At 34.1% G+C, this 27,518-nt stretch overlaps 1 long non-coding RNA gene across 1 annotated transcript in view; it reads left to right on the top strand.

Moving 5' to 3' along the window:
* Positions 1-27,309, top strand: part of LOC139075052 (uncharacterized) — a 621,885-nt gene extending 594,576 nt beyond the window's left edge. Inside the window, exons 3-4 of the long non-coding RNA XR_011525080.1 lie at positions 20,423-20,466; positions 26,864-27,309. This is a non-coding gene — a long non-coding RNA (uncharacterized lncRNA). The remainder of the gene's footprint in view (positions 1-20,422; positions 20,467-26,863) is intronic.
* Positions 27,310-27,518: the final 209 nt, after the last annotated feature.

Below are 27,518 nucleotides of genomic sequence, written 5' to 3'. Positions count from 1 at the left end.
AGTTTATTGATAGATTTCTTTATGCTATAAAGGCAATTCTTTGTGTGTTTGTTCTTTGATGCGACAATCTAGAATAAAATGAAGTAATCTTCAACTCCAAAAACATAAAACAATAAAATGCTTGAATTACTAAATCTTCAACGTTGTTTTACATCTGAAAATTATATTGTAATTTACTTTTTAATGGTACCATACAGCTTTCTGTATCTATATATCTTTAAGATTTATAAATATAGTAAGGTAAAAGTCTGTATTTCAAATTTGATGCCTAATAAAATATTTAAAAAGCATTAATAATACATTACCCTGAAATGTCTTGATTTTTATGCTTTATGTAACAATTCATTTTTTAAAAAGCTTTAGAATACTGATTTGTGGCATTAAATACATCTTTTTTTCATGCTTTAAAAAATACTTGTCTAGTCACAAACACATGAATGCAACTCTGTGAATATGTAATCAACCTTTGAAATCCACATCATTGCAATGGGAAAATTGGCTAACTCACATCTCTGTTGACATTTTATATTTGGGAAAGATTGTAAAGCGTTTTATTCTCCAGAAGATCTCAAAGTCTAAAAGCAAATTAGCAGTTGTCAATTGTGCCATCAAATGACTGTTACCCATTTTGTTTAATTATATCAATGAGAACTCAAAAATAAAATTTAAGTAATAAAAACTTGCCTAAGCAGTCCAAGTTCTTAAGACATAGGATATAATTGAAGTGATTTATGTCAAAACTAAAATGTTGTGACATGTGAAATGTTAAATGTAAATTCTATAGGTTGCTTTATGTTTGAAATTGTATTCTTAGAGTAGTTTAGCCTATTGTGATGGATGAGTGAAGATTTTTGGATCTGTCCCTTGGGAAGAGGATATATTGACTATCTGAAGAGATTGCAGGGAAACTGAGAATGATTGATTGAGAAAATACCACACATTTAATACTTGATTAATCCTTGCTTTATAAGTCCATATCTGAGGGAATATTAGTCTAATTTTTTTTTGCTTCTTTTATGGCTTTCCAATATAATCTCAAAGGCACATCCACATATATTCATCACATTTGGAGCTTTAGAATATCTCTTTAGGACTCCAGGAATATATATATAATTTTTAATATCATGGGTTATGAATAGTTTATTAAGTTTTAATGTCCAGGTTAATGTTCTTTTGCATTTCAAAAATAACATGATTATTTTGACCTTTGAAATTTCATATTCAAGTGGCATTGCAGAACATTTTTAATGTTTTAAATCATTTCCTAGTTAAATGATTTTCTCAAGACTTTGAACCTTTTAACCTACTCTGTTATAAGATAGTTTTAAGATTGTATTCAGATGCATGTTGGAGATCTCTCATAGAAAGCCATAACAGAATAAAAAAGCAGTAGCCGCCTCTCCTAGAACACCTTTCCTATCCTAGAACATCTTTTATCACACTTATATTCCCCATCAGTTGTATCCTATTAGGGGCATATGCCAAATATAGGAAAGTTTCCAAACACAGTTCATCTTTAAAATGTGATTCACACTCTTCCTGCCTCTCATTGGCTAGTCCAGGCAGGAGTGCTTCTCCCAATAACAGTTCAGTCAGCAGTCCAATACGTGCTCTTGAACATGTGTTCTGTCCTAGACAACTCCAGTAGAGACAGTAATTTTTGAAAGAGGTATTCACAGCCAACAACTCAGTTTCCAAGACAGATTATATATGTATATGTGTACACATGTGCACACGCCCACACACGCACAGAGAGTCTTTGACACCATTCATCACTGAAATATTCTTCTAGTAGAAGTAGATTGGTTTTCTTACATAATCACGTTCTGCTGTGAAGTAATGAGAATAAGTTGAAAGTGTAAATATATCACGCAGCATGGGGAATTGATACATGTATGCTAACTAGTTTTGCTACTGTTGTTGCTGAAAATCAGGAGATTCTAGTGTGTTTGTTCCTAACTGTGTCATCTGTTCCCCTTATCTTTCAAGGAAGATAGTATAAAATTGAGACCTTATTTAGAAATGATACTTAAGATCTATTCAACTAATTTCTAATTATGGTGGAATGATACAGGTTCAGCATAGAGATCATAGTGTCTGAGTGAAATGCAGAAGGTGTGGAAGTCAGGCTGAAAAGTCTTAATATCCCAGCAATGGCCCTTAACAAGCTATATGATATTGATTAGCTCAACTAACCTCTTTCAGCTTAATAATAATATGTAATATGAGGTATGTTTTGAAAATGAAGAAAAATGCTGTACATAAAGTGCTGAGCATGGTGTTGGCTCATGGTTTGTATTCCTTATGTGTAGGTTTCTTTCTCCCATTTCTTCCTCAAAATAATGTGCAAAAATGTAGGTGCTTGGCATGTCATAAATTCCTGGCATTAAATGTATATTACCTTGGAATAATTAGCACCTTCTCACACTTTAAAGTACAAATCTAAACCTAATTAGATCAGTTTTACCTTGTGAAATATAGATTTAAAATTTTATCCTTTAGTTGCTGCATTAATTGACTATATCTGAAGTATAGATTTCTCCAAATTCTTACAAAATTATACTGGTATAGCATTTGTGATCATCAACTTTAAATGATTTTCCCCTCCCCCTAAAATGATAACTGAATTAGCAGCCATAATTTGAAAATTAGAGGAAAGCATATTTGATGCATTTTTTCTGAGTGGAAATTATAATTTCTCCCATATATATGTTGGAATGCCACCACAAATTTCTAAGGAGGGTTGGTGTTTGAAAAGTTATATAATCTTTCTCCTTACTGTTTCCTGTATGGCTTCCTCTCCTTAATGAAGGAAGGGATCTCACATCCCCTCCTTTTAGCACAGGGTCACATATCATACTCTGGCATGTAATAATGTCATTTGAAATTCTAAGGCAATATTTTACATGTTTTTAAAACATATACCTGCTTTTATATTCTTTAAAATAGGTTATATAGTATTTGAACTTCCAATTTATCTTAGTAGCATAAATACAAACATAAAAAAAATTGAAAGCAGTTACAGTATTTTACATTCTGATATGCCCCACTTTGTCCTTTGCCTTGAAACATTTTTTTTCCCTTTGAGAATCACTACTCTAGGGCTTGTAGTTTGAATATGACACCTCCAACACATTTATGAATCTATCATTTCTTCCTGAACATTACAATATGGATAATGGTCTCTGAAAAGATATTTAAAGAGAAAACTACTATGGTAATTAAGGAAAATTTTATACATAACCTCTAAATGTAACTATAAGTATATTTCTTGAATGGTGCAATATTAACATGCAGTCTTGTTTTAGAAAGGACATTTCCTTTTATTTTGATTTTGAGGAACTCTGATGGATTCATCTCCTTTTCAGAAAAGAGCTCTTCTTTCATGTGTGCAAAAATTCCATATTTAATGTAATTCCTTCTTTCAATATACACAAGACTCATATGTATAATGTAGTAGCATCTATGCCATTCTATCAGAGTTTATTCTTTAAAGCAATTTGGCATTGGAATTCTCAGGCTCAGCTGGAAGATTGCTGAGTATCATTTTCTTTCTATTGTATGTTTTTATTCACATTAAACATTAAGATAAGTCTTTGGGCTTTTTAATTTCTTGTCATATTTTGCAACTATTGAGTATATAACATAGGAATTAAGCTGATTTATTACTATACTTTAAAAGATTATTTTATTTGTGATAGAATTATCAGTCAGGACAACCTTAATAATATTTCAACCCTAATGTAATATCTATTAAGTTACGACGAGATAATTTATAGCCCCTGTAGTATCAGGAAAATAACTTTCAGATATTTTACCAGTAAAACGTATTCATTTGCCGCAAACTAATCTTTTCATTAGTGATGGGATTCATGTTTGAAAGAGAATGTAGAAATCTTCAATAACATCCGGGTGGCAAAATGTGATTGAAAGTCGCATCAACACACATTGCAATTGATAATCTCCATGATAAAAACACAACTAAAGTGAGAAAGAAATCAACATAATGATAACATATTTCTTCCTGATAATTTCTCTTTTCTATGAACAATGATCAGTTAGACCAATTGAATAGAAAACAGTGGTTTTCTACTTCTGTTACTCATCAGATTGCTCCCGATTGAAAAATACATATATTTATACAAATCTAGGCTTCCACTCCTCATGAAAGAGGGCCAGGAACATTTATTTTTTTAAAAAAACTTCATAAAAGAGTCTCACGTTTGACAAGGACCGAAAATCACTGAACATTAGTTGGGTGAATGCAAGGTGTAGCTGGGCGTTGGGTGGCCTCATGGAAGCATTTTGAGAAGCATGTCCTCTCTATATCAGTAAAAATGTGGAGATGGAATTTGGATTAAACTTTTTACTTTTACATTTGCTCTCCTGTGCCCAGGCATTTGATTCAGCGCACTGTAATGATCTGGCCCCAGTCTACCTCTCTACTCCGTTCTCCTGTCGTGTCCCTATGGCTTAGAGCACTCCCATCGCCCCAGCCCTGCTCTTCCTCCGATTGGGCAAACTCATTCTGGCTTCAAGGCTTTGCACGGTTCTACCCTCTCCTGCTGTGCCCTTCCTGCGATTTCACTTGATTTGCTCCTTTGTATTGTTCAGGGCACTAATCAGATGCTCTTGCTCAGAGAGGCCACCCTGGCCACCACCCCATTACACTAAGATTTTCTGTCATCTTTACAGACCTTATCAATATCTGAAGTAATTTTGTTTGTTAATATGTTTATCTGTTTATTATCTATTATGATGTCTCCTTAAAAGGCCCTGTTTTTTAGTACAGTTGTGGTACAGGAATGCACAAGTCAATGAAACAGAAACACATGGTTCAGAAGCAGACAAGATAATTTTATAAATTTTGTATATTATGAAATTGGCATTTCAAATCAGGGGAAAAAAATTTGTACTTTTTTTGCCATTTTCTTGGTTAAAAAAAGGAAAGTTTGGGGGCCGCCCCGGTGGTGCAGTAGTTAAGTTGCGCACGTTCCGCTTTGGCAGCCCGGGGTTCGCTGGTTCGGATCCCCGATGCGGACATGGCACCGCTTGGCAAGCCATGCTGTGGCAGGCGCCCCACATATAAAGTAGAGGAAGATGGACACGGATGTTAGCTCTGGGCCAGTCTTCCTCAGCAAAAAGAGCAGGATTGGCAGCAGATGTCAGCTCAGGGCTAAACTTCCTCAAAAAAAAAAAAAAATTAAAAAAAGAAAAGTTTGCCACTTTACTTCATACTCATATGCTAGATTGTTAAAGATCATTTCAGTTTGGAGGTGACATTTATTGAGCACTTATTAAGTGAAAGGAATTGTTCCATTAATGTAATCTTCTCGACAACCCAAATCCTATTATTATCCCTATTTTGCTGATAAAGAAATTGTGATGGAGAATGATTCACCAGACTTGTAAAGGTTATAATTCTGAAGACGTGAACATTTCCGGTACAGAGCTCCACATTTTTTTAAAAATAAATTTTGATTTTTGGGGGGGATGGGGTGGGAGGGGAAGGTGTGGTGAAAGAAATGAGAATATCTTTTTAAACTGCATAAAACTCTAGAAATAATCTTACAATCAGGCATATACATAAGTATATTTATTGCAGCCTTATTTTTTAGAGTGAAACAATGAAGTGTATGGAAGACTCTAGGGCTATTAAGATGAATGAGGATAATCCATATATGTCCATGATAGATATTTTGGGGAAACAAAAAAATTATAAAACAATATATAGTATGATCCTCTTTTGAAAGAAAATGCATATAATACATATGTATATAGAAATGTATTTTATAGAACTATGTAATAATATGCACTACATAAAAATGTTCTGAAATAATATATGCTAGTGATTAAACATGAGAAACGAGAGCTGGGGGAAATGACAGTAATACTGCTTCTTAAAACTTACTTTTCAGGGCTGGCCCCGTGGCCGAATGGTTAGGTTTGAGCACGCCGCTGCAGGAGGCCCAGTGTTTCGTAGGTTCGGATCCTGGGCGCAGATGTGGCACTGCTCATTGGGCTACGCTGCGGCGGCGTCCCACGTGCCACAGCTAGAAGGACCCACAGCGAAGAATATACAACTATGTACTGGGCGGCTTTGGGGAGAAAAAGGAAAAAATAAAATCTTTAAAAAAAAAACAAACTTACTTTTCTATTTTTACTTAATCGTTTTTTCTAGGTAATTATTCACTTTAAATTTTAAAAAGTAAGGTGTGTTTGGATTATTTAGAAAGAAAAATTAAATATTGATTTCTAACTTTGTTTTTAAATTTGTAAGCAAAATATATCCATTGTTTAAGTAACTTGAAATACAATACACAAAATATTGCATATAACCAAATGAGTCCACGCTGTTCATTGAGCAATTTCGTAATGTTCTCGTCTACCAGGACTTTGCATCAATGGTAATATTGATAATGAATTTATTTCTGAAATATTCACGCCTTTTCCCTACCCTAAGTCAAATAGGAGCTAATAATGAATTAAGAAATTATAAGCTTGTGCTCATATTCTGTCACTATGTGATAGCAGGAGAATCACGTTGCATCTTTCCATCTCCAAGATCAGTAATATAATACAGTGAATTACCATTTTAATCCAATGCATTTAAAAAAGATATCAATTTTTATGGTATAGAAATGCTTGTGGTGATTTGTAATATCAAATTCGCCCAACTCTGTGCAGTTCTCAGTGCCTCAGCAAATATTTGCATGTGACAATATGCTTGAAACCCCAGTGTGCTTTCCTGGAGCAGTATTTGAATTTGGTGTGTAAGAATTTCTTTAATATCAAATAGGCCAAATTACAATCCTTCTTCTGACATTGAATTTCTCGTGTTGCAGAGTCTCCTTTTCCTCATCAGCAAAACAGTGATAATACTATTGCCTCATGGGGTGGTTTTAAGAATTAAACTGATTTATGTCTTACAATATTAGTACAGATTCAATATATAGTAAGTTTTAAATAACTATTAGTTCCCTTCACAACCCCCATGAAAAGAAACTAAGCAAGGAAACCTATACCAATTTCATTGATGTGGAGTACATATGTCTTATTCAATGTCTACCTGACGCATATTCTATAACTCACAGCTTCTCATAATCAAAGATAATAAAAGATAACAAAAATAGCTCACCCACGAGAACAGAAAATTGGTGCCCATCAATGCTGTAAGACAATATTGTAGGATTTTACTCAAAGAACTTCAGTTCAAATCCTGACTTGAAACTTAATAGCTCTGACTCTTAGATTTCTTATTTGCAAGACAGATTTGAAAGGAACTAGCCAACTCAGCCAACAGGGAGGTGACGTAATCTCTTGTTTGAGATCATGGATTCAAGAGCTGAATTTCTTGGATTCAAATCCTGGAACCTCCACTTCCCAGCTGTGTGACCTTGAGAAAATTCCTGAAACTCGCTACATGAATTTTCTTCTTTGTCAAACACAGATAATAATGTACCCTTATCATAATGTTATTCTGAGGGATAAATAAGACAATATGCAGAAAGTGCTTACAACTGCATAAAGCAATCACTATAGAAGCGTTTGTCCTTCTACTATTTTTTTTTATCATTATCAGACTGTTTTGAAAATTAAAGTGAACACACAATACTCATAATAGTATGTTTATGGTGCAAAGGGTAACTTAGGGTCATTAATTTTGGACGTCATTCTCTTATTATCTATCCGTGCTCATAAACATTACATAAGTTCAAGTGGAGCTCAGAAAATTAGGGATTTTGTGCACTGAGAAGAAACAAAATGTTTTCTCAAATATTCACATGGAAACAAATTATTGACTTAAATTGTTGAAATCATACTGATTTCAAGTACGTTATTAGGAATTTCTTAAGCAGAAAATATTTCCAGGAATTCTATGACAATAGAATAATAAATATGTCAAATAACTATTGTTAACCAGGCTATATTACTTAGCAAAAATGCAAAGTGTAGATTCCCTTTTTAAACAATTATATAGATTTTGAAGACTATTTCAAAGAGAAAAATAAAAGTTATTTTTTCCATACCATTATTTCATTGCTCTATGAAGTTAGCACATAATAATTTTTGTTTCCTTTCTACTTTATATAGAACAGAACATCAATTTTCAGAAATTTTGATAATTAGTAAATCTATCGTGCTAAGATGAAGTGTGAACAATTAGACAAAGATATGCATGCATAAATGGAAACTTTAGTTTGTCATCATTTTTCTAGATTATAGAGAGATGCCATTTAATCTTTATTAAAATTTAAACTTTTAGGACAAAGAGAAAACAATATAATCATAACTGTGACCTTTCTGACATAGAGATATTCTAATTTGCAATTCATATAACCAGCATAATTTTTACTTGTCTTTTTATAAACTTATTTAAATGTGAGTTTTCATGCCTGGCATGATCCTAGCTGCAAGTGATATTAGACAAATAAATCAACTAAAGATGATAATGAACCAAATTATTAGATATCAGAGGGTTGTGCATTAATTATATCTTTGACACTGATTCCTGATGTAGAACTATAAAGCTGTATTGTTAAACCTCAACTCTTGTCCAGTGGAGTTGGATATGTGGATGATAATCCATTACTGATTATGTCCATCTGAACATGTAGAGAAGTATTCTGTTTCCAAATCCTTAGCTCTTACTGTTATGCCATCCTACAGTCTTTCCATAATTTTGGTAGGATCAGCTTTTATAGAACTTCTTATGACTTCTAGGATGAAAAAGTTATGGAAGTACAAGTCTAATAGATGTGATAAATTGTATTTCTGTAGAATTAAAGAAGGCCAATATTCTTCTTGATGTAAGCAAAGGCAATGAAAAAGACTTCTACTGTATATTCTTACTAAACCTCAGAAGTCTTATTTTTTTCATGCGATAGGATTGCATCTTATTATGTACTACTGATCATCATTCACAGAACTCTTGACTTTTCATGACTATATGATAATAGCAAAATACAAATTATTGCTCGACATTAATGACCATGTTACCAGCTTTCTAGTTTTCCAGTCTTACCTATCACAGAACTTTTCATCTTACCATACTGAGACAGAAGTATAGCTAATATACAATATCCCTTTCTCCCCATCAATTCCCAAAAGTCATTCCATAAAACCCTAGTTTCACATAGAGATCAGAAGTAGTTTCTATGGTCAAATAATTTATGGAGATACTATCTGCTATGTTCCGCTCTATGCAGTAATATTTCAAAGAGTCGGAGAGGTCAAATATAAGGGAAGCCATTTAATTATCTTTCAGCAATGTTATTCACTTTATTAGAAATAGGAATGGTTATTTTTCAATAGTCCACAAGCTTTATTGGACCACCCACTGGGAAATATTTCCTTACCTATTTTATTTGACTTAGAAATGTACTTATTTCTTTTTTAGATATGTACTTATTATTTTTGCTGTATTCCAGCCTGATATGTTTTCCAATTCTTCACCTTATTCATTAATTTCATCTCTCAAATCAGTGACTAATTATAGTCATTCACTGACTTAGCAAAATATTTATCGATGACTGCATGTCAGGTACCCTTCTAGGCACTAAGGAGATACTAACAAAAATTGCTATCCTATAGATTTACCTTTCTACAAGTATTAAGAGAACACAAAGAAATAAAAAATTACTAACTAAATATATGATATGTTACATGATAATTACAGTAAAGAAAAAGTTTCAAAGGGGGCTAGGAAGTGTGGTAGTGATTTTCAATTTTACATAGCGTAGTGAACACTGTGGAAGGCGAGAGAGGTAGAGTGAGTCATATGGCTATCTGAGAGATGAGTTTCCTAAATACAGGGAAGAGAAAGTACAGATGCCTAGAACTAGGTGCCTCCCTGATCCATTCAAAAAATAGCAAGGAGGCCATAAAGCTACAAATAAATGGGTGAGGAAAAGTAGAAGACAAGTTCAAATATGTAACAGGGATCTTTAAGGATTTTATAGGCCAATGTAAGGATATAAGTTTTTACTCTAGATGCATTGACAAGCCACTGGAGGGTTATGGGCAGAAGAACAACATGATCTGACTTATTTTTTATCAGAATTATTTTGACTGCTGTATTGGGACTAGATTGAAGGGGCAGGGAGTGGAGGAGCAGAAACAGGGAGACCACTTCACATGCTTTTACTCTGACTAAGGTGAGAGAGGATTTTGACTTGGACAAGATTATAGCAGTGGAGGCCATGGGGCAGGGTCAGATTCCTCATATTTTCTGAAGATATATTTACCAAGATTTCATGAAAGAATCAAGACTTTCTTGAAAGTTTGAGGCTTTAATCAATTGCAAGGAGAGAATTGCAATTTTCTAGGTTGTAGAGCACATTTTGCTGGGGAAAATGATGGCCTCAATTTTTACCATGTGAAGTTTGACAGTATAACATTGAGTAGGCAGCTGAATATAAAGCCTGGAGTGCAACATAGGTAGCCAGGCTAAGAGTCTTTAGCATAGCGATGATATTGAAAGCAATGGTATTGCATGAGATCTCTTGGGGTGTTCAAATAAAGGTAAGAGATGCAAAGGCAAATCTTAGTCTTGGGCTATTCCAGCACCGAAAGGTCCAAATATAGGGAGGAATCCATAAAGCAGACTGAGAACGAAAAGCCAGTAAGTCAAGAAGAAATCCACGACATTAGTGGGTACTCAAAGCCAAGTGAAGAAAGTATTTCACAGAGGAGGAAGTGATAATGCTTCTGGTATTTTTAACTGTATTTCTGAATATTGTCTTTTTATTTTCAGTAGTTTTTGGCCATCCTCACTATTTTTATTCATAATATTTTAGAACCATACCTTACTTAATGAACAATTTAAATAAATATAATTGATGGTCTGCTATGAATGACATGTTGGCATCTACCCATTATAGACATTCCTAATAATGAAACCTTTAGAGATCTCATGGTCTACCCAAACAGACCAACAATTTGACTTTACAAAGTGCTGTAGGTGAGATTCAGAACCTGAGTTCTGCGTAGAAGAGGAGAGTGAAAGAAAGTATGAGAAAAATACACCAAAAAATGAGATGTTGCTTTTGAAGTCTTAAACTATTATGAGTTTTTCAAGAAATAAGAAAGACTGAAATGATTCCAGGTAGAGCAAAGAGCATATACAGTGGATTTTGGAGGCATGAGAGGGCATATCACATTTTGGGGACAACGGCTACCTTGACGTAGCCAGGGTTCAGGGATATGAAATAGGTGCAGAAATTGAACTAAGAAGATAAGGAGGAGCCACAAAATGGGCCTCACGTGTGTACTAGGGGATTTTTGAAAGTCCCCGTAAGTGATGAGACTTATTAAAGAATTTCAAGTAATACAAATGAAGTTTGTGTTTAAGAAAAAGGGTATTGGTAGCCTTTTTGGCGTTAAACTGATGGTAAGTAAGATGAGTTACTAAGCAGTAGGAGTGTTTCTGGGAGACTAAATACAAGCAGGGGAAGTAGGCATCTGGAGAGAGGACTGAGTATATATATATATATGTACTACATATACAGGAAGCAGAATGAGCATGGCTTAGTGACCTATTGGAAAGGGTATAAGATAGATAAATCTAGAAGATTATCAGGTCTTTGTTAGTGAGAAGTAAACTAAAGAAGGAAAAGCTTGCGCATGCATGTGCATTTGTTTTATAAATGGAGCTCTAGAAAAAAGATTAGTTCAGTATTACAAAAATCTGTGTGCGGGTCAATGGGGCATGCAGAAAATAAAACGAAATAGAAGTCTAGGATTTAAATGAAAAACTCTCTCTGGAGGTATAGAATGTGACACTCTCCGTATATAGGTGATATGTGAAGCTATGAGAACAGACTGGAACACTCAAAAGAGCATTTAAAGTGACATAAGAAAAGAGTCAATGATGAAACACAGGGCAAAACACTGTTTGAGGAGTAGTAGAAGAAGAGAAAGCCAGAAATACACCTGAGGAAGCGTAGTATAGGAGGATGAAGAACAGGGAGAGATTTTTGTAGTAGGACCAAGGGATTGTGTTTCCAAATTAAAGAATACTCATTAGTATTGTGGGGGATCAGAATTTGCCATCCCAAAATATATCTCTTTGGCTTGATTATTTTTAAGAATTAAAAAACTCAGAAAGAGACTTTGACCTTTCCCTTAACTGCCTGAAAGAATTTAAGATAGAAGGCTTGTCCCAGGAAGGAGCTAAGTGGGTTCCGCCACTTTGGCAAGTGACTCAGTTTTCCTGGGTTTCTCCCATGTGTACATGATATTAACATTTTCTCTTGTTATTCTGTGTCATGTCAGTTTAATTCTTAGACCAGCCAGAAGAACCTAGAGGGGAGAGGAATAGTTCTTGCTCTCCTATAGTATCAAATATTCTCAAGAAATCCAGGGTCAAAGAGATGAGAATGTGAAAAAATGACTACAGGCTTTTGAAATTAGGGAAGTCATGGTGACTTGAGAAATTGGTGATATAATAGCTTTTCATTATTGATAGCATTTGTGAATAAATATTAAATAAACATGTTCTTATATAGTCACTGAGAATTGCATGGCAGTTGTATTTGAGCTATGAGAGTATTTCAAGCCTGACAAACTTTGAAAAGCCTTAGTCATCCACACGCAAGAATTTAGACTGCCAAAGCCCTGGCAAGTTTTGTTATACTGAGATATCATTTAAAGGCATAATTATAGATTTTGAAAATTAAGTTACCTCAAGTGAATTCTACGTGGTACATTGCCATTGAACTGGTAGTTTGAATAATTCTTTCCTTGTTAACGAGAGTCAATCTGATGTAAAGTTAAAGTGTTTATAATTGTTATTTCATAATTTGAAAAAAAAATTCTTAAAATAGTACATGCTTAAATGTAAAGAAAGTGCACTTGAAACAATATGAAGTTATGTAAAGTACAAGTCAATCACCTTCTACAAACTGTCCATTCTTCATCCTATCCTCTCCACCCCACTCATTGACTAACAATATGAATGAACAGTCTTTTGTCCCTACAAATCTTTCTTTAAGGACGTATCTATTATCACTATCCAACAGAATTTTCTGAGATGATAGAAATATTTTAATCTGTGTTGTCCAATATGAGAGGCACTAGGCACATGTGGCTATGGAGCACTTGAAATATGACTCACGACATTTTAAATTTTTTGTGATTTTAATTAATTTGAATTTGGCTGCGTGTGGCTACAGGCTACTAATGACTAATTTATCAATATTTTGAGGTTTTATTATACATCAGGCACTGTGATAAGAAATTTAGATGTATTAATCCATCTAATTCTCACAGCAAATATATCAGATGGGTAATATTATTATCTCCATTTTAGAGATGAGGAAATGGTTATAAGAAGTTAAATAAGTGATTTAATAACAGCACAGATAATAAATTCTGTGTTGTATATTCAGCACTTACTAGTACCAGTCACTGGGCTAAGTGATTGGAACTAGTCACTATTCTAGTACTAGCACTGGTTCTAGTCAATAATCGCATCTCCCCAGTAGTGTGTGTTAGGTTACTATCTCCACTTTTCAGGTTAAAGACAAGGCTTGTTAGAGGTTAAGTAACTTGCCTAAGGTCATAGTCAGTAAGTAGTAGGACCTGGACACAACAGACTGTCAGACCTCCAAACTTGCTTTCTTCACTTGCTTTTAAATATTAATGCTTTCCTGATAAGCAACAGGAAAGTCAGTATTCTGGCTGGGTCAAAATAATCACAAACTCATTTTCTTGGACTGCCTTTCATCCCTTCCCCATCGCCAACAGCAACAAATAGCACCTTGGCTTCTAAGAAAACTTCCATCTGTTGGCTCCCCCTTCCCTTTCCTACCAACAGGGAGAGAAAAATTCTGCCTCTTAATAAGTTCCATAAATAGTCTTACATTTTAAAGAGTGTCTCCATCTACACGTGAACAGAACAGTAGAAGAGAAAGGCTATTTGGAATGTAAGTGATTGATCCAAGCTCCCTTAGGGCCCTTGTAGCTATTAGAGCACCTTTGCCTCCCCTACTTCTCCTTTGTTGAGGCCACACCTGCCCTGGGCTGATGGAGGAGATTACTTCTACTTTTAGAAGAAACGTTCCCACTTTGCGCCAAGGAGGGAAATGTCTCATAATCTTTATGTAGGAAATTTGGCCGTATTACTCCACTGACATTCTCAGTCTTCCTGACTAAATATCGCTCTTATCATAACTTTTGGCAGAGCCGTGAGTTACAGACTTGGTATTTTAATGTGAAGTTTTCTTCAATAACTTAATAGATGACATTTTACAAACTAAAAAATGTAGGGTTTTTTTTTTTGCCTTCACACACTAATCTTGAATCTCTAAAAATCTATAATTATACCAATTAAAATCTAAACATTATTGCCTTAAGAACACAATATACTGTGATTAGCTGTCATAATTCTAAAATTCACTGAGTTCAAGTCATGATTTATTAGAGTCGAACTCATTTCTTATCTGAGTTATCCTTTTTTTTATTTGATTGATTGGCCATGTTGTTATTTAGGCTGTGACAGAGCATGGAGGAAAATTGTGCATGAGACATTAATCAGGAAATTATGCATTGCTTTCACAACTGGACTTTGCTTTGTAATATTGTATTAGCTCTTAACATGCAAATTATTTTAGGTAATTACCTCATTTTTCAGTGGCCGTTTGATGGATAGAAGTTTCATGCAGATTCTTCAGTGTAATTTAAAATCTGGCGATTTGTTTCTTTTCTTGTTTATAAAAATCCCAGTTTGAATTGTCATGCATCAGACTCATGGGGCCAGCTACAGAAAACCCTAGTTGTAGAAGCTCATTCTCCCAGTTTCTTTCCACTCTAATTCAAGCAGGCAACTTGAGCAAGTGTTAGAAAAAATTTTTTAAATGTCGTCTCCTCCCATATCTAAAACGGTGCCCATGATTTGTGTTTTCGTATCATTGAAATAAAAGCTGAGATACCTCCTAGCCCACGGATAGATCACGATGCATAATTATAGTGGAATTTATTGTCTTTCTAGCCAGTTCAACTAGCAAAGTTGTTGTTTTCCTTTTTAAAAAAATCAGCCTTAAACACTAACTGAGTATTGCACGTGACAAATGCATATCTCTATTCTCCAATTTTAATACTAAATAGTTTAGCTAATATTCTAAACAGAATAGCTTCAATTAATATTGTAATATGGTAAATAAAAATAGGTAGACTATTATTATATATGTCATAATGGTAGTTGTCAAACACATATAACATATTAGAAGACCTCTGATTCAGAATTATATTAGATATATTCATATATGTGAACTTCCCAGAATATTTAGATCATTCTTTCCCCATATTTTTCAATCCAGCATGTCAGGTAATCATGAATATTTGTTGTGATCTTGTCTCTTCAGAAACCTGCTGCTGTAAAATAGCTTCCCCATAAATGTCAAGTAATGTAAAATTGAATGCCTATATTTAAATAGATTTTAACAGATAATAAAACTCTTGAGATTAAAATGGTTTCATTCAGGGAGGCAGACAATTCTTTCCACAGTGTGCAATTTATGTGTCATGTTATGTAAAATACAATTTTAAAAATACTTTTTAAAAAGCACAAATGAAAAGTGTCTATTGAATAAAAAAAAAAAAGGAAGCTAGTGTCTCATTGCAGGTCTAGTTGAAAATGTGAAATATAATGACAAGGTACAAACTTCTATTTTCTAAACACTGCTTTGACTAGATTTGCTTCCTGCTAATTCCTTTGGGGGTTATTCCAGAGATTCAAGCTATCAAAACAGAATTTTACTCACAACCTAACCTTTCTTTATTTAAGACAAAACAAAAGAATTAGAGAATTTTGACACACTATTATATGAAACATAGGAGAAAATTGCTTTTCCATTTATAGGTATGCATTTGGCACTTTATCTCTGAACACCCAGATATATCACAGCATACAATTGGTTCACCAGCACAAAGGATGTATCTTGCCTCTTGAGAGAACAGCTACTGACAGTCTTTCACTCACTAAGTATTAAAATGGACATGTACAATTAGATGTCTGATAAATAGTATTTTTTTTGGAAGAGAATTTTTTCTACTAATAAATATTCAGCAATCTCTAGTGTGGTCTGGAGATAGGAAAGGGAGGGGCAGAAACCCCAATTAGATTGCCAAAATAGTTTATGTGTGAGTGAAAACAGATCTTAAATGTAAGGAGGTGACAGATGGATTCTAAAAGAGGGGCCACATATGAGAGATGCCAACGCTCCCAAGTCAAAGACAACAAAGGGCATATCTGAGGTCAAAGTTGCACTTATTGACTTATTGCAAAGAGGGACATTGCACACACTAGGCTGCTGGACGTCTATTAAGAGGGGTTAGAAGAGTTTTATGTTAGGATTTGAGCTTGCGTTAGGTGATTTGGGGAAGGATTCAAGGAGATGGAGATAATTCTGTGATTAGGTATCCTAATAATTCTTGTTTAAAAAGCAGGAGATATGAAGAAATTCTAAAGCTGTAGTTCGAACAGAAGCAGCAATCACTAATATTAGCAAAGATTGGGGGATGTTAGGTCACTTGTTATTTGAACAACATTCTAGTTTTTACCTGAATTCAGACAATATTATGGAGTTTTTTGTTTGGTTTGGTTTTGTTTTTCTTGATTCATCATAGTCACAGAGTAATCAAGACAGTGCGTTACTGGCAAAAGAATAGATAAATTGAACAATGGAACAGAATAGAAAGCCCAGAAATAGACCCACATAAATATAGTCAACTTATCTTTGACGAAGGAGCAAAGGCAATACAATAGAGCAAAGATAGCTTTTTCAACAAATAGTGCTGGAACAAGTGGATGTCCACATAAAAAGAATGAATCTAGGCCCAGTCCTTACACATGTCACAAAAATTACTCAGATGGATCATAGACCCAAACGTAAAATGCAAAACTATAAAATCCTGTGAAACAACATGGGAGAAAATTTTGATGACCTTGATGTGGTGGTGCCTTTTTAGATATAACATCAAGCCATCATCCATGAAAAATATAATCGATAAGCTGGACTTCAGTAAAATTAAAAACTTCTGCTCTCTGGAAGACAATATCAAGACAATTAGAAGACAAGCCACAAACTGGGAGAAATATTTCCAAAAGACATATCTGATGTGAGACTGTTACCCCAAATTAGGAAGAATTCTTAAAACTCAACAGTATGAGAACAAATAGCCCATTTGAAAAATGGGCTAAAGACTTTAACAGACACCTCACCAAAGAAGACATACAGGTATAAAATAAGCATATGAAAAGATGCTGCACATCATTTGTCATCAGGGATATGTAAATTAAAACAATGAGATACCACTACACACCTATTAGAATGGCCGAAATCTGCAACACTGACAATACCAAATGTTAGCAAGGAGGTGGAGCAATAGGAATACTGGTGGGAATGCAAAATGGTACACTCTGGAAGACAGTTTGGCCATTTTTTATGAAATTAAACGTACTCTTACCATACGATCCAGCAGTTGTCCTCCTTGGTACTTACCCAAAGGATCTGAAAACTTATGTCCACTCAGAAAACTGCATGCATATGTTTATAGCAGCTTTATTCATAATTACGAAAACTTGGAAGCAACCAAAATGTCCTTCAGTCAGTGAATGGATAAGTATACTGTGGTACATCCAGATAATGGAATATTATTCAGTGCTAAAACGAAATGAGGTATCAAGTTGTGAAGGAAACGTAAATGCATATTACTCAGTGAAAGAAGTCAATCTGAAAAGGCTACATACTGTATGATTCCAACTATGTGGCATTCTGGATAAGGCAAGATCTGTGGTTGCCGACAGTTAGTGGGGAGAAATGGATGAATCAGTGGATCACAGAGGATTTATAGGGCAGGAAATTTACTCTGTATGATATTATAATGATAGATATATGTCATTTTGCGTTTGTCCAGGCCCATGCAATGTACAATACCAAGAGTGAACCCCAAGGTAAACTATGGACTTTGGATGATAATGATGTGTTGATGTAGTTCATCCTTGGTAAAAAAGCAAAAAGCACCATTCTGTTGAGTGATGTTGATTACAGGGGACACTGTGCATGTGTAAGGGCAGGAGTTATATGGGATATCTCTGTATCTTCCTCTAAATTTTGTTGTAAGCCTAAAATTGCTCTAAAAAATAAAATCTTAAGAAAAAAGAATAGCTTTTGGTTTCACTGACTTTCCTGAATGATTTTTCTGGTTTTGTTAATTTCTGCACTTTATTGTTTCCTCTTGGCTATTTGCTTTGGTATTAGTTGCCTATTATTTTTCTAAATTTCATAAGGTGGAAGCAGAGGGAATTGATTTGAAACTTCTGTTATTTTCTGGTATAAGCATTTAATGCTATGCATGTTCTTCTAAGAGATGTTTTGGCTGCATCCCACACATTTTTATGTATTGTAGTTTTATTTTTCCTTCAATTCAAAATATTCCCTACTGTCCTTTGTGTTTACTTTTTTGACTCATGGATTTTGTTTTTTTACAAGTATGTTATACTCTGAATTGCACAATAGAAATACAGTTATTTGATCTAGTACAAACAACAGAGTGCTTGGACTACATAGAATGAGGCAATAATTATTACTAATGTGTAGTATTAATCACAGGACCAACACTAAAAGTAATTTATAGTGAGTCCTCTGAACGCTGGTTCAGAAGGGAAAATTACTGTAGGAATTATGTAAATGTTATATTTATGATGCCTACAACAAGTCTTTCTACATTTTAAGTCCTTAAATGCTTTTCTTTTCTACCAACTCTTCCTCCCTACTTTATTTTGCAGTGCCAGCATCTTGTACCACACTTTGATGCAGGGAGGAAAGTTTCTAATATTTTATAAAAAGTAATATGTTCTTGAATAAATGCTTAAAAAAATAAAATCATGCACTCGTTTGTGGTAACCTCTTTGCATTATTTACACCAGGCAAACAAAATTTAAAAAGGAAAAAATACTAACACTAGGAAAGTACATTATACATTCTTTTCGAACAGTGTGGTAACTGTCTGAATATTGTCTTTGAAAGAAAGGATTTCTTAGCGTCTTGATATTTCACAAATCAATTAGATATTGGCTAATTGCAGAATATGAGTGGGAGTCACTTTTTGTCTTTGTTAATGATTAAATGGAATTATTTGTGAGAACCTTTGCTCTTTCATACGTAGTCAATATATTGACAAGCATATTGGTTGCTATATATTTTTATGTCCTACATAAATTCCTAGAAATATTCTTGAGCTTTGTTCAAGACATGGTTAATTTTATTGGAAAAAGCTTGATCCTTTTGTGTCTTGCTTTTGATCTTTGTTAGATGGGACAAGAACTACCTCTGCTCTAGGATTAATTTTTTTTCCTACTGAGGCAAGATCTTTCTTTGTATTCTAATCAACATTCCTTGAATTATGAAACTTTCCACTCTGGATAATGGAAATAGGCACTCCTCTTAGTCTTGCATGAACATCTGGCACCGTTCCTTCTTAACTTTCAGGTGTTTCTTTTCCTGGTGGTGCACAATTTCTTCACAGGCATGCATTGATCAGTATTCAACTGAATACTCAAAGGGAACACTCTGAAGATATCTGGAATTCTGTCTCTGTGTATCTCTCTCCTCTGTAGTACTCTGCCCTGCAAACTCTAGCCACCCTTGTTCGCCTAAACTTCCAGCTCTGTCTCCTCAACTTAGCAAGACCACCAGGATCTGACTGAATGTCCTCTCCCTGCACCACAGCCTGGTAACTTTCTCCAGCTGAGGCAATCTTAGGGCTTACTACATCTGTTTCCTCTCAGGGCTTGCTATCCTTTTTCAGCAAAATGTTTTTCTAGGTGCCTGTACTTCTCACTGTGTTTTTATAAAAATAAAATCACAAAATGTATGAACATGCTTTGTAAACCACAAAGGTCTATGTCGCATTACATTATTTTGTTGCTATATAAGAATCAATTGAAACTTAATGGCTGAATGCTATAGAATATCTTACATTTTCCAAGATTAGCGTTATAAATTATTTCTAAAAGTTATGTTTTAAAATAAGGAAGCAAAGGTGAATATTATTATATGATATGGATATATGGAAAGTCAAGCTAATCTTGATGGTAAGAAAAATTACTTTGTGCTATAGATTATCCTGTACCACATATCTGAAACTCATCTTAGAGGCTCAGATTAGTTTATGTTGCATGTCTAGATGTTTCCATCTCATGACTACCCTAATCATTATCATCAACTTATCATTCTTTTATTCATTTTATTTTTAATCAAACAGAACAACTCTGTGATGAAACTTCTTTCTGTTTTTTCCACTAGCAACAGATCTCTGCTGAGAAGACAGTGCAGTGTCTCAGTTTTTGCTTACTTGAAGAATACTGCTTTTTACATAATGTAAATAAATATCGAATGTCTTTTTTTTTATGTTGCAGACATATGATGTCTGGGCGTAAGACCTGCAGTAATTTGCCTTAAGGTAGGAACACTTTCATTTTTTTGTGTTTCCATTTGTTCAGAGCTACCTCCACAAAACACAACGAAGGGCTTCTTCTGAGAAAATTGACCTTATCAAAATGTAAATTATGATGAAAAAACCCAGTCGCCTTGAGAGAAACTTTTGAAAGACTATTAGATATATCCCTTCTCCAAAGCTTTCTTTGGTGTCACCTTAAATCATAAATTACTAAGATTTTGCATAATTTTCACTTATGTTCACTCAGTTGGGTTTCTTCTTCATCTGCTCCATCTTCAGACACTTAATGAGTACAGTCTAATGCCAAAAAAAAATCAAGGATTGATTTTTTAATGCAAAATAGTGCAAATTATGTGATTTACTTGCTTAATATTAGATATTTCATAAAGATATTCCTAACAAAGTCCATGCAGACAATAATAGGAAGGCTAGCATGCAAAGAAGGGTTTGAACAGCTTTACATTACCCATCGGGGGCACCTAGTAAGTGAGGAACGTAACTAGGAAGTGGAGTTAAAAATAAGATATCATAATTCAAAATATGGAGAGTTGAATTGAAACTGAGGGAGAAGATGGTCTTAGGCAGACATGTTTATTGTATTTTATGCCAAAACATGCATTCCTCCCATGCAGATTTAGATGGGTAAGAACTAATTGGGAACAAATGATGGGACATGCTGACTACATGAAATGAAAATTGATATTGGCTAAGGGTCAACTGAGCACATCCAGATCATGTTGGTTGCTTCTATTCCAGTCCAGAACAATTGGCTATTCTGTTTATTCAAGCAATTTAGCTGTGTAGGGGGTGGGTTTGTGTTAGTTTTTTGACCATGTTGACTGGATTTTTAAAAGTGATTAAGATAGTCCTTGTAAATGATACCAAACATTAAGTTGCTTTAGTATTTGCATAATGGCAAATATTTCCTTTTTGTATTTGTTTTTATATGTAGCAAATTAAATGCCAAGTCAATCAAGTGAAATAATCTCTCTTTAGAAAATTAAAAACAAATTTGAAGAGCTCTCAAAGCGTGAAACTAAATGTCCAAGGGCTATGAAGGGAGAGTCCATGCAAAAGCATGTTTGAATAGGTGTAGATTGTCTCATCAATGTTGCACGTGTCCTATTGTAAACCGTGCAGCTCAATACAGCAGGTATTGCACATCTGCGCAAAAACAGGTAAACTGGTCGAAATCAGTAACAAACTGTGGCATCTCTTCATTTAAATTGGAAAACTTTTTTCTCTCTTTATAATCCTCTTCAATAAGTTATTAAATTTTTTTTTAAGATAGATGAGTTAAAAATATGTGACTAGGAGATGAAGATTTCAATCTAAATTATAATTATTTCCTACATCTGTTCTGATACATTTAGAATGGTTCGTGCTTGTAAATTAGGTGTTAATGAAATAAAAATGTTGTAACCATGTGGAACATCAGAATTGCAGTTGACTGAAGAAGATTCTGTAAATTCTCCAAGGATGCTGTACTGCAATGAAAGCTGTTGTGAGCTACCCACTATACACAAAATTATGTCTTTGTACACTTAACTATTAAATTTAAAGTAAAGACCTAGAAATTGCCAAAGGGAAGCGTTACTAAGACCTGCCTGATGAAGACAAACACTCTACTTTTCTTACTTTGTGTTTACTTTGTTTCTGAACCAGTCAGCTGCACATTGTATAAAAGGCAGTGTTTTATAGCCTTTTAATCCACTCCATACGGATGCAGACTGAGAAATGAGCCAACTGGTCCTTAGAAGATGAGCTGGTAGCAGCGATGGTCAGCCTGGCTTGCCTATCATTCTTCTTAATATCTTAATCACACTCTGTGGGCTGTTGTCAGGCAATAAATTCTACTGCTGCTGACTAGAGGATACTGCAGTTATATTTTTGTTCAACCAAATGCCTAATTCAACAAAATTTATATCTAAATGAGATATATTTCCATCAAAGAGATGAATAAACCCGTAGTGACTCATTCCAAAGAAAGTCTTCCAACACTGACAGTTTGGTATTAGTTTTATTAAATTAATGTGAAGTATTGGAAAGCAGAATTTTAAGGAATATGCTGTATAGTACATATACCCGGTGGCTCAGCGGTTAAGTTCGCACGTTCCGCTTCTCGGCGGCCCAGGGTTCACAAGTTCGGATCCCTGGTGCGGACATGGCACTTGGAAAATTTCAAGTAAATATTATAAAATTACTTTATACATCACTAAAATTTAATTCCAATTTTGTTCTCATTGTAGTCAAAAACATCTAATTCGTGTTATGTGGAAATATTTTTCAGTGCTTCAATCTTCTTAATTGAAGGTTGCTGATTAAAATAAAAGACTAAATTTGCAAAACTTTTAAAAGAGCTTACTTACATTTGCAAGATAACTTTTTTTACCCAAGACAATTTAATTTGAAAATTATGGTTATAGTCAAAATTCCAAAATAATGTGCTAAGATTTATTTAGATGCAACACCAATATAATTTTGGATTATTAGAAATTTTGAATAATCTTTCTTAAACTTTAGTTCAGGTTGTGCATGTGTGCAGCTTTGCAAATAAAAATGTCCTATTTAAGTAGACTAAATAAAAATAAAATGTTTTCGGTGATGCATCAGATAAGAGCAAGTTGTTGCTAATTCTCATCATGATTCACGAGTTATTTTGCTGAGTAGTTTTCTCCAGTGGGGTAAAAACTTCCAAGTATATCTCCTTTTACTGCTGGACTTGTCATTTGTTCTCTATGTTCTTATTTATTTTCTTATATGCTTCATATTTTCATTTGTTTCTGTTTTTGAAGAGAATAAACATTTTATCAAAAGTAAGGCTCCAAATAACTATCCTTGTGAGATTATTACACTTTTTTTTAAATGTTACATTTTTCTATTTGTTTCTGTACTGCTATTGAAAAAAGAAAAAGTGAAAAAGAAGAAGAATTCAGAGAGTAATTATTGACTAATAAATTGAATATTGATATACGGACAGACCACACAAGTGAAAAAAATATTAAAGGCAAAGCTTATGGCAATGCTTGCTTGATTATTTTATTGTTTTGATATATGAAAACCGACTTTGATAATCTTTTTCAAGCACTTAAAGCTAAATGGAAGGATTTTAAATTATATTTCCAAACAAAGTATTTTAGAAGTGTTAATTTACCAGGGTTTTTGTGTTTCTTTCAGCTTGTGCAAGATAAAGAGATAGTTTTGCCAATGAATTATATGTAAAAATTAATGATAGCTAGAATAAAGACTATTTAATTATAGTGTTCCTTCTTTTAAGGAATTGCTAACGTATTTGTGTTGCAAAATAAAAATTGGTGCAAGTACTTAGTTTTTGACAACTTTGAGTCTTACCAAACAACAAAAATATGTTTATTGGTTTATCTGAGGGCTTTAAATGTGTAGCCCAATATTCAAATTTTCTGTAAGATGAACATTTATTTTTCCCCTTACATGTTTTTTTTTCTTTTAGAATTTGAGCCTAGAATTGAGGAGCTAGAATAAAAACAATTTATCACTTATGAGAAATTCTCACCCTAAATCTTAGAAATCTCATTTTATGATTATTTGATTTGTCAAGCCATTGAAAACAAATTCACTTCACCCCCAAAGCATTTATCCTCATTATATTTTCTTAAATATATCAGAGCATAAGAGATAATAAAAGTTGCAAGTTTTGAAGCACATAGGTCAGTTAATCTCCATTGTCTTTTTTTTTGAGGACGATTAGCCCTGAGCTAACTACTGCCAATCCTCCTCTTTTTGCTGAGAAAGACTGGCCCTGAGCTAACATCCGTGCCCATCTTCCTCTACTTTATATGTGGGACGCCTGGCACAGCATGGCTTGCCAAGTGGTGCCATGTCCACACCAGGGATCCGAACCAGCGAACCCCAGGCCTTGAAGCAGAACGTGCGCACTTAACTGCTGTGCCACGGAGCTGGCCCTCGCATTGGCTTTCTTTCTCATCAGTGTTTGCTAACTTCACATATGAATCAGGTTTTCTTACTTGATACAGATTTCTTTTACTTGTGCTGTTCTTTCAGATATTACCCTATGGCTAATAAATAGATTTGAGAGGTTTTTTTACATGTAAATAAAATCAATTATATTATTTTATACAAAAAATGACTACAATGCTTTTGCTTTCAAGTTGTTGGCTTAAAATATATTTGAACTTAGAATCAATTTATTTGCTCTTCAAATTCAAAATGATTTCAGTTGAAAAGATAATTTGAAAATTCTGAACAATGCAGTGATATCATTCACATATATATTTCTCCAAAAATTAACTTGGCTATGAGAAAAAGAAAACCCCTTTTCTACAAAGATTTATTCTTTTCATTTATGCTTATTTACTATACCTGACTACCACACCCTTTCATCACTCATTCAAATTCAAAATTCTTATTCTCTAAGAGCTTTACTGTGTTTTCAAAGTTGATTTGAACAAAATGCAACTTTTATGACTCATCTAAATGTAGCACTTCCGGAATTCAGAACCTTCCGAGATTTACCTTGAAGGAAAGTTTAACAATATAAACAGGTCACTCAAACAACAACAGAAAAGCAAACAAAAAATACTTAAAGCAACCACTACAGAAATACTTTTTTGGCATGCTATAATCATTCCAAGCATTATTATATGAATGTCTCTTAAAAGTGTATTTATTAAATTAAGAATTCACTCTGAAAGGCTCTTGAAAGACATTTTTAATTAGTTGTGGCATAATGATGGAACTGATACTTAATCATTTTTTTCACAAGTAAACATTAGACAATAATTTAATTGGCTGATTCCAAGCAAATCATTCAGTATATTTCATGTTATTTTTTTGTAAGAGTAATGGAAGTTTTCTTTGTGTATAAAATGAATCTTTGAAAAAATGTGTTCCACAATATTTAGGAAGCACTTTCTTTATGTGTATTTTAATTTTTCAGAGGACGAACAACAAGTAACAGGCATTAATCAAAACAAATGAGGGGCCGGCCAGGTGGCAGAGCGCTTAAGTGCGCATGTTCTGCTTCTCGGGTGGCCCGGGGCTTGCCAGTCCGGATCTGGGTGCGGACATGGCACTGCTTGGCACGCCATGCTGTGGTAGGCGTCCCACATCTAAAGTAAAGGAAGATGGGCACCGATGTTAGCTCAGGGCCAGGCTTCCTCAGCAAAAAAGAGGAGGATTGGCACTAGTTAGCTCAGGGCTAATCTTCCTCAAAAAAAAAAAAAAAAAAAGTGAAAGTTATGGCTACTGAAGCAGAAATTAGTAAATTTTCATGATTCAGATATAATGGCATCTAGATTAGAAAGTATAAAAATAAAAAATAAAGAAAAATAGGACTGAAAGAAAAGGATTGGTCTAGATGCAGAATTATCTTCCAATTTGAGATGACTGTCTATAAATTTCTTAAATATCTCCCAAGAGACTTTGTATGTACCTTAGTAACCTGTTGTCGTCTTGAAAGATAGAAACTTCTCCATAAATATAATTCAGTATTCTCTTTTTCCCAATGTACATTAAACATCTTTTGCTTGTTATCTATTCCTTATGGTTGAGAAGTCACGTGTCTTCCATGTAGTGGAGAAACGTTCGTCGTCTTGAAGACGGCTTTCTACTGTTCTTCTAAGCGTTTAAATAAGCATTACAGCATTTTCCTCTTCTTTCTTTTTTCAGCTATTTATCACTACTTCTCTAAGCATCTACTTACTTATTAAATAAACATATGTAAACACAATACTAAAATGCTAGAAAATTCTAATGACATCCATGTTACATACAAGTTATATTCCCAATGTGTATTTATTAGGTTGATATTTGGACCTTAGAACATATTGACTAGAAAATGAGTGGTTTATTTATTTATTTATTTTGAAGAAGATTAGCCCTGAGCTAACATCTGCTGCTCCTCCTCCTCTTTTTGCTAAGGAAGACTGGCCCTGAGCTAACATCAGTGCCCATCTTCCTCTACTTTATATGTGGGACGTCTGCCACAGCATGGCTTGCCAAGTGGTGCCATGTCCGCACCAGGGATCCGAACCAGCGAACCCCAGGCTGCCGAAGCAGAACATGCAAACTTAATTGCTGCGCCACCAGGAGGGCCCCCAAAATGAATGGTTTAAATATGTTGTTGACTCAGGTTATATGGCAAAACATTTAAGTCATAGTATACTGAAATAGATTCTAGATTTGGATTTTATATTTCAAAAAAAAAGAAGGTAAATTGTTTTATTTTTCTTCCAAGCACTAAATGGAATGTTTATATTCATTTTTAAAAAGATATCACTGAATATTATGCAAGTAATGAAATTCTAGAATTTGTCGTTAACAAAATGAGTTCAAATTTCATTAGATTTTAGGTAATGAACTAGGCAAGTAAAGGTAAACAATCCTGTCCTTTTCACTTTAGGCTGCTGCTCTGTCGTTGACTACGCTGGAGGGTTTCCTACTTTGGGTCCTACTAAGTCATCTGAAAAACCAAATCATGGTATCGGGCCTTCAATTTGTCATCATGTTTGTAATTTGTTACCCCAGGGAGAAATTTCAACCAGTGTTCTGTGGCTTCTCTTTTCAACTGTAAGCCATTGAAAACGCTCAGGAACTCACAGTTTTAGTCCATGCATGCACACTATTTTAGGAATATTAGGAATATCATAAGGGGAAAAAATAACCTAGGGGTGACCGCAAACAAACAAAAAGATGCAGAATGGTAATTGCCCAGAGAGGCTTTATGGAATGAGGAGCTATTATTTTGACTTTGGGTTGAAGAAAAATATTTTCATCTACATTGTACAACACCCCAAATCTAATGCCAGAAATAGAGATGACTGAATATGGATTATACAATAAAAGAAATAATACTAATATATGACAAAATTATTTGGCATGATTTCATGGCTGCTTTTGTTTGATAACATATTTATTACTACAGGAATGAAATTACTATGACATTTTTAAACCTCTCATGTGGACTCAGTGCTAATCTTACAATTATAAGTGATGTGAGTACTTTGGAGGTTGGCCAATCTACTTCACTAAGTTAGAGAGACAAAAAAAACAGATGT

The sequence above is a fragment of the Equus przewalskii genome, chromosome 13 (genome assembly GCF_037783145.1).
Source record: "Equus przewalskii isolate Varuska chromosome 13, EquPr2, whole genome shotgun sequence".
NCBI lineage: Eukaryota > Metazoa > Chordata > Mammalia > Perissodactyla > Equidae > Equus > Equus przewalskii.
This window is presented reverse-complemented; position numbering and strand designations above follow the sequence as displayed.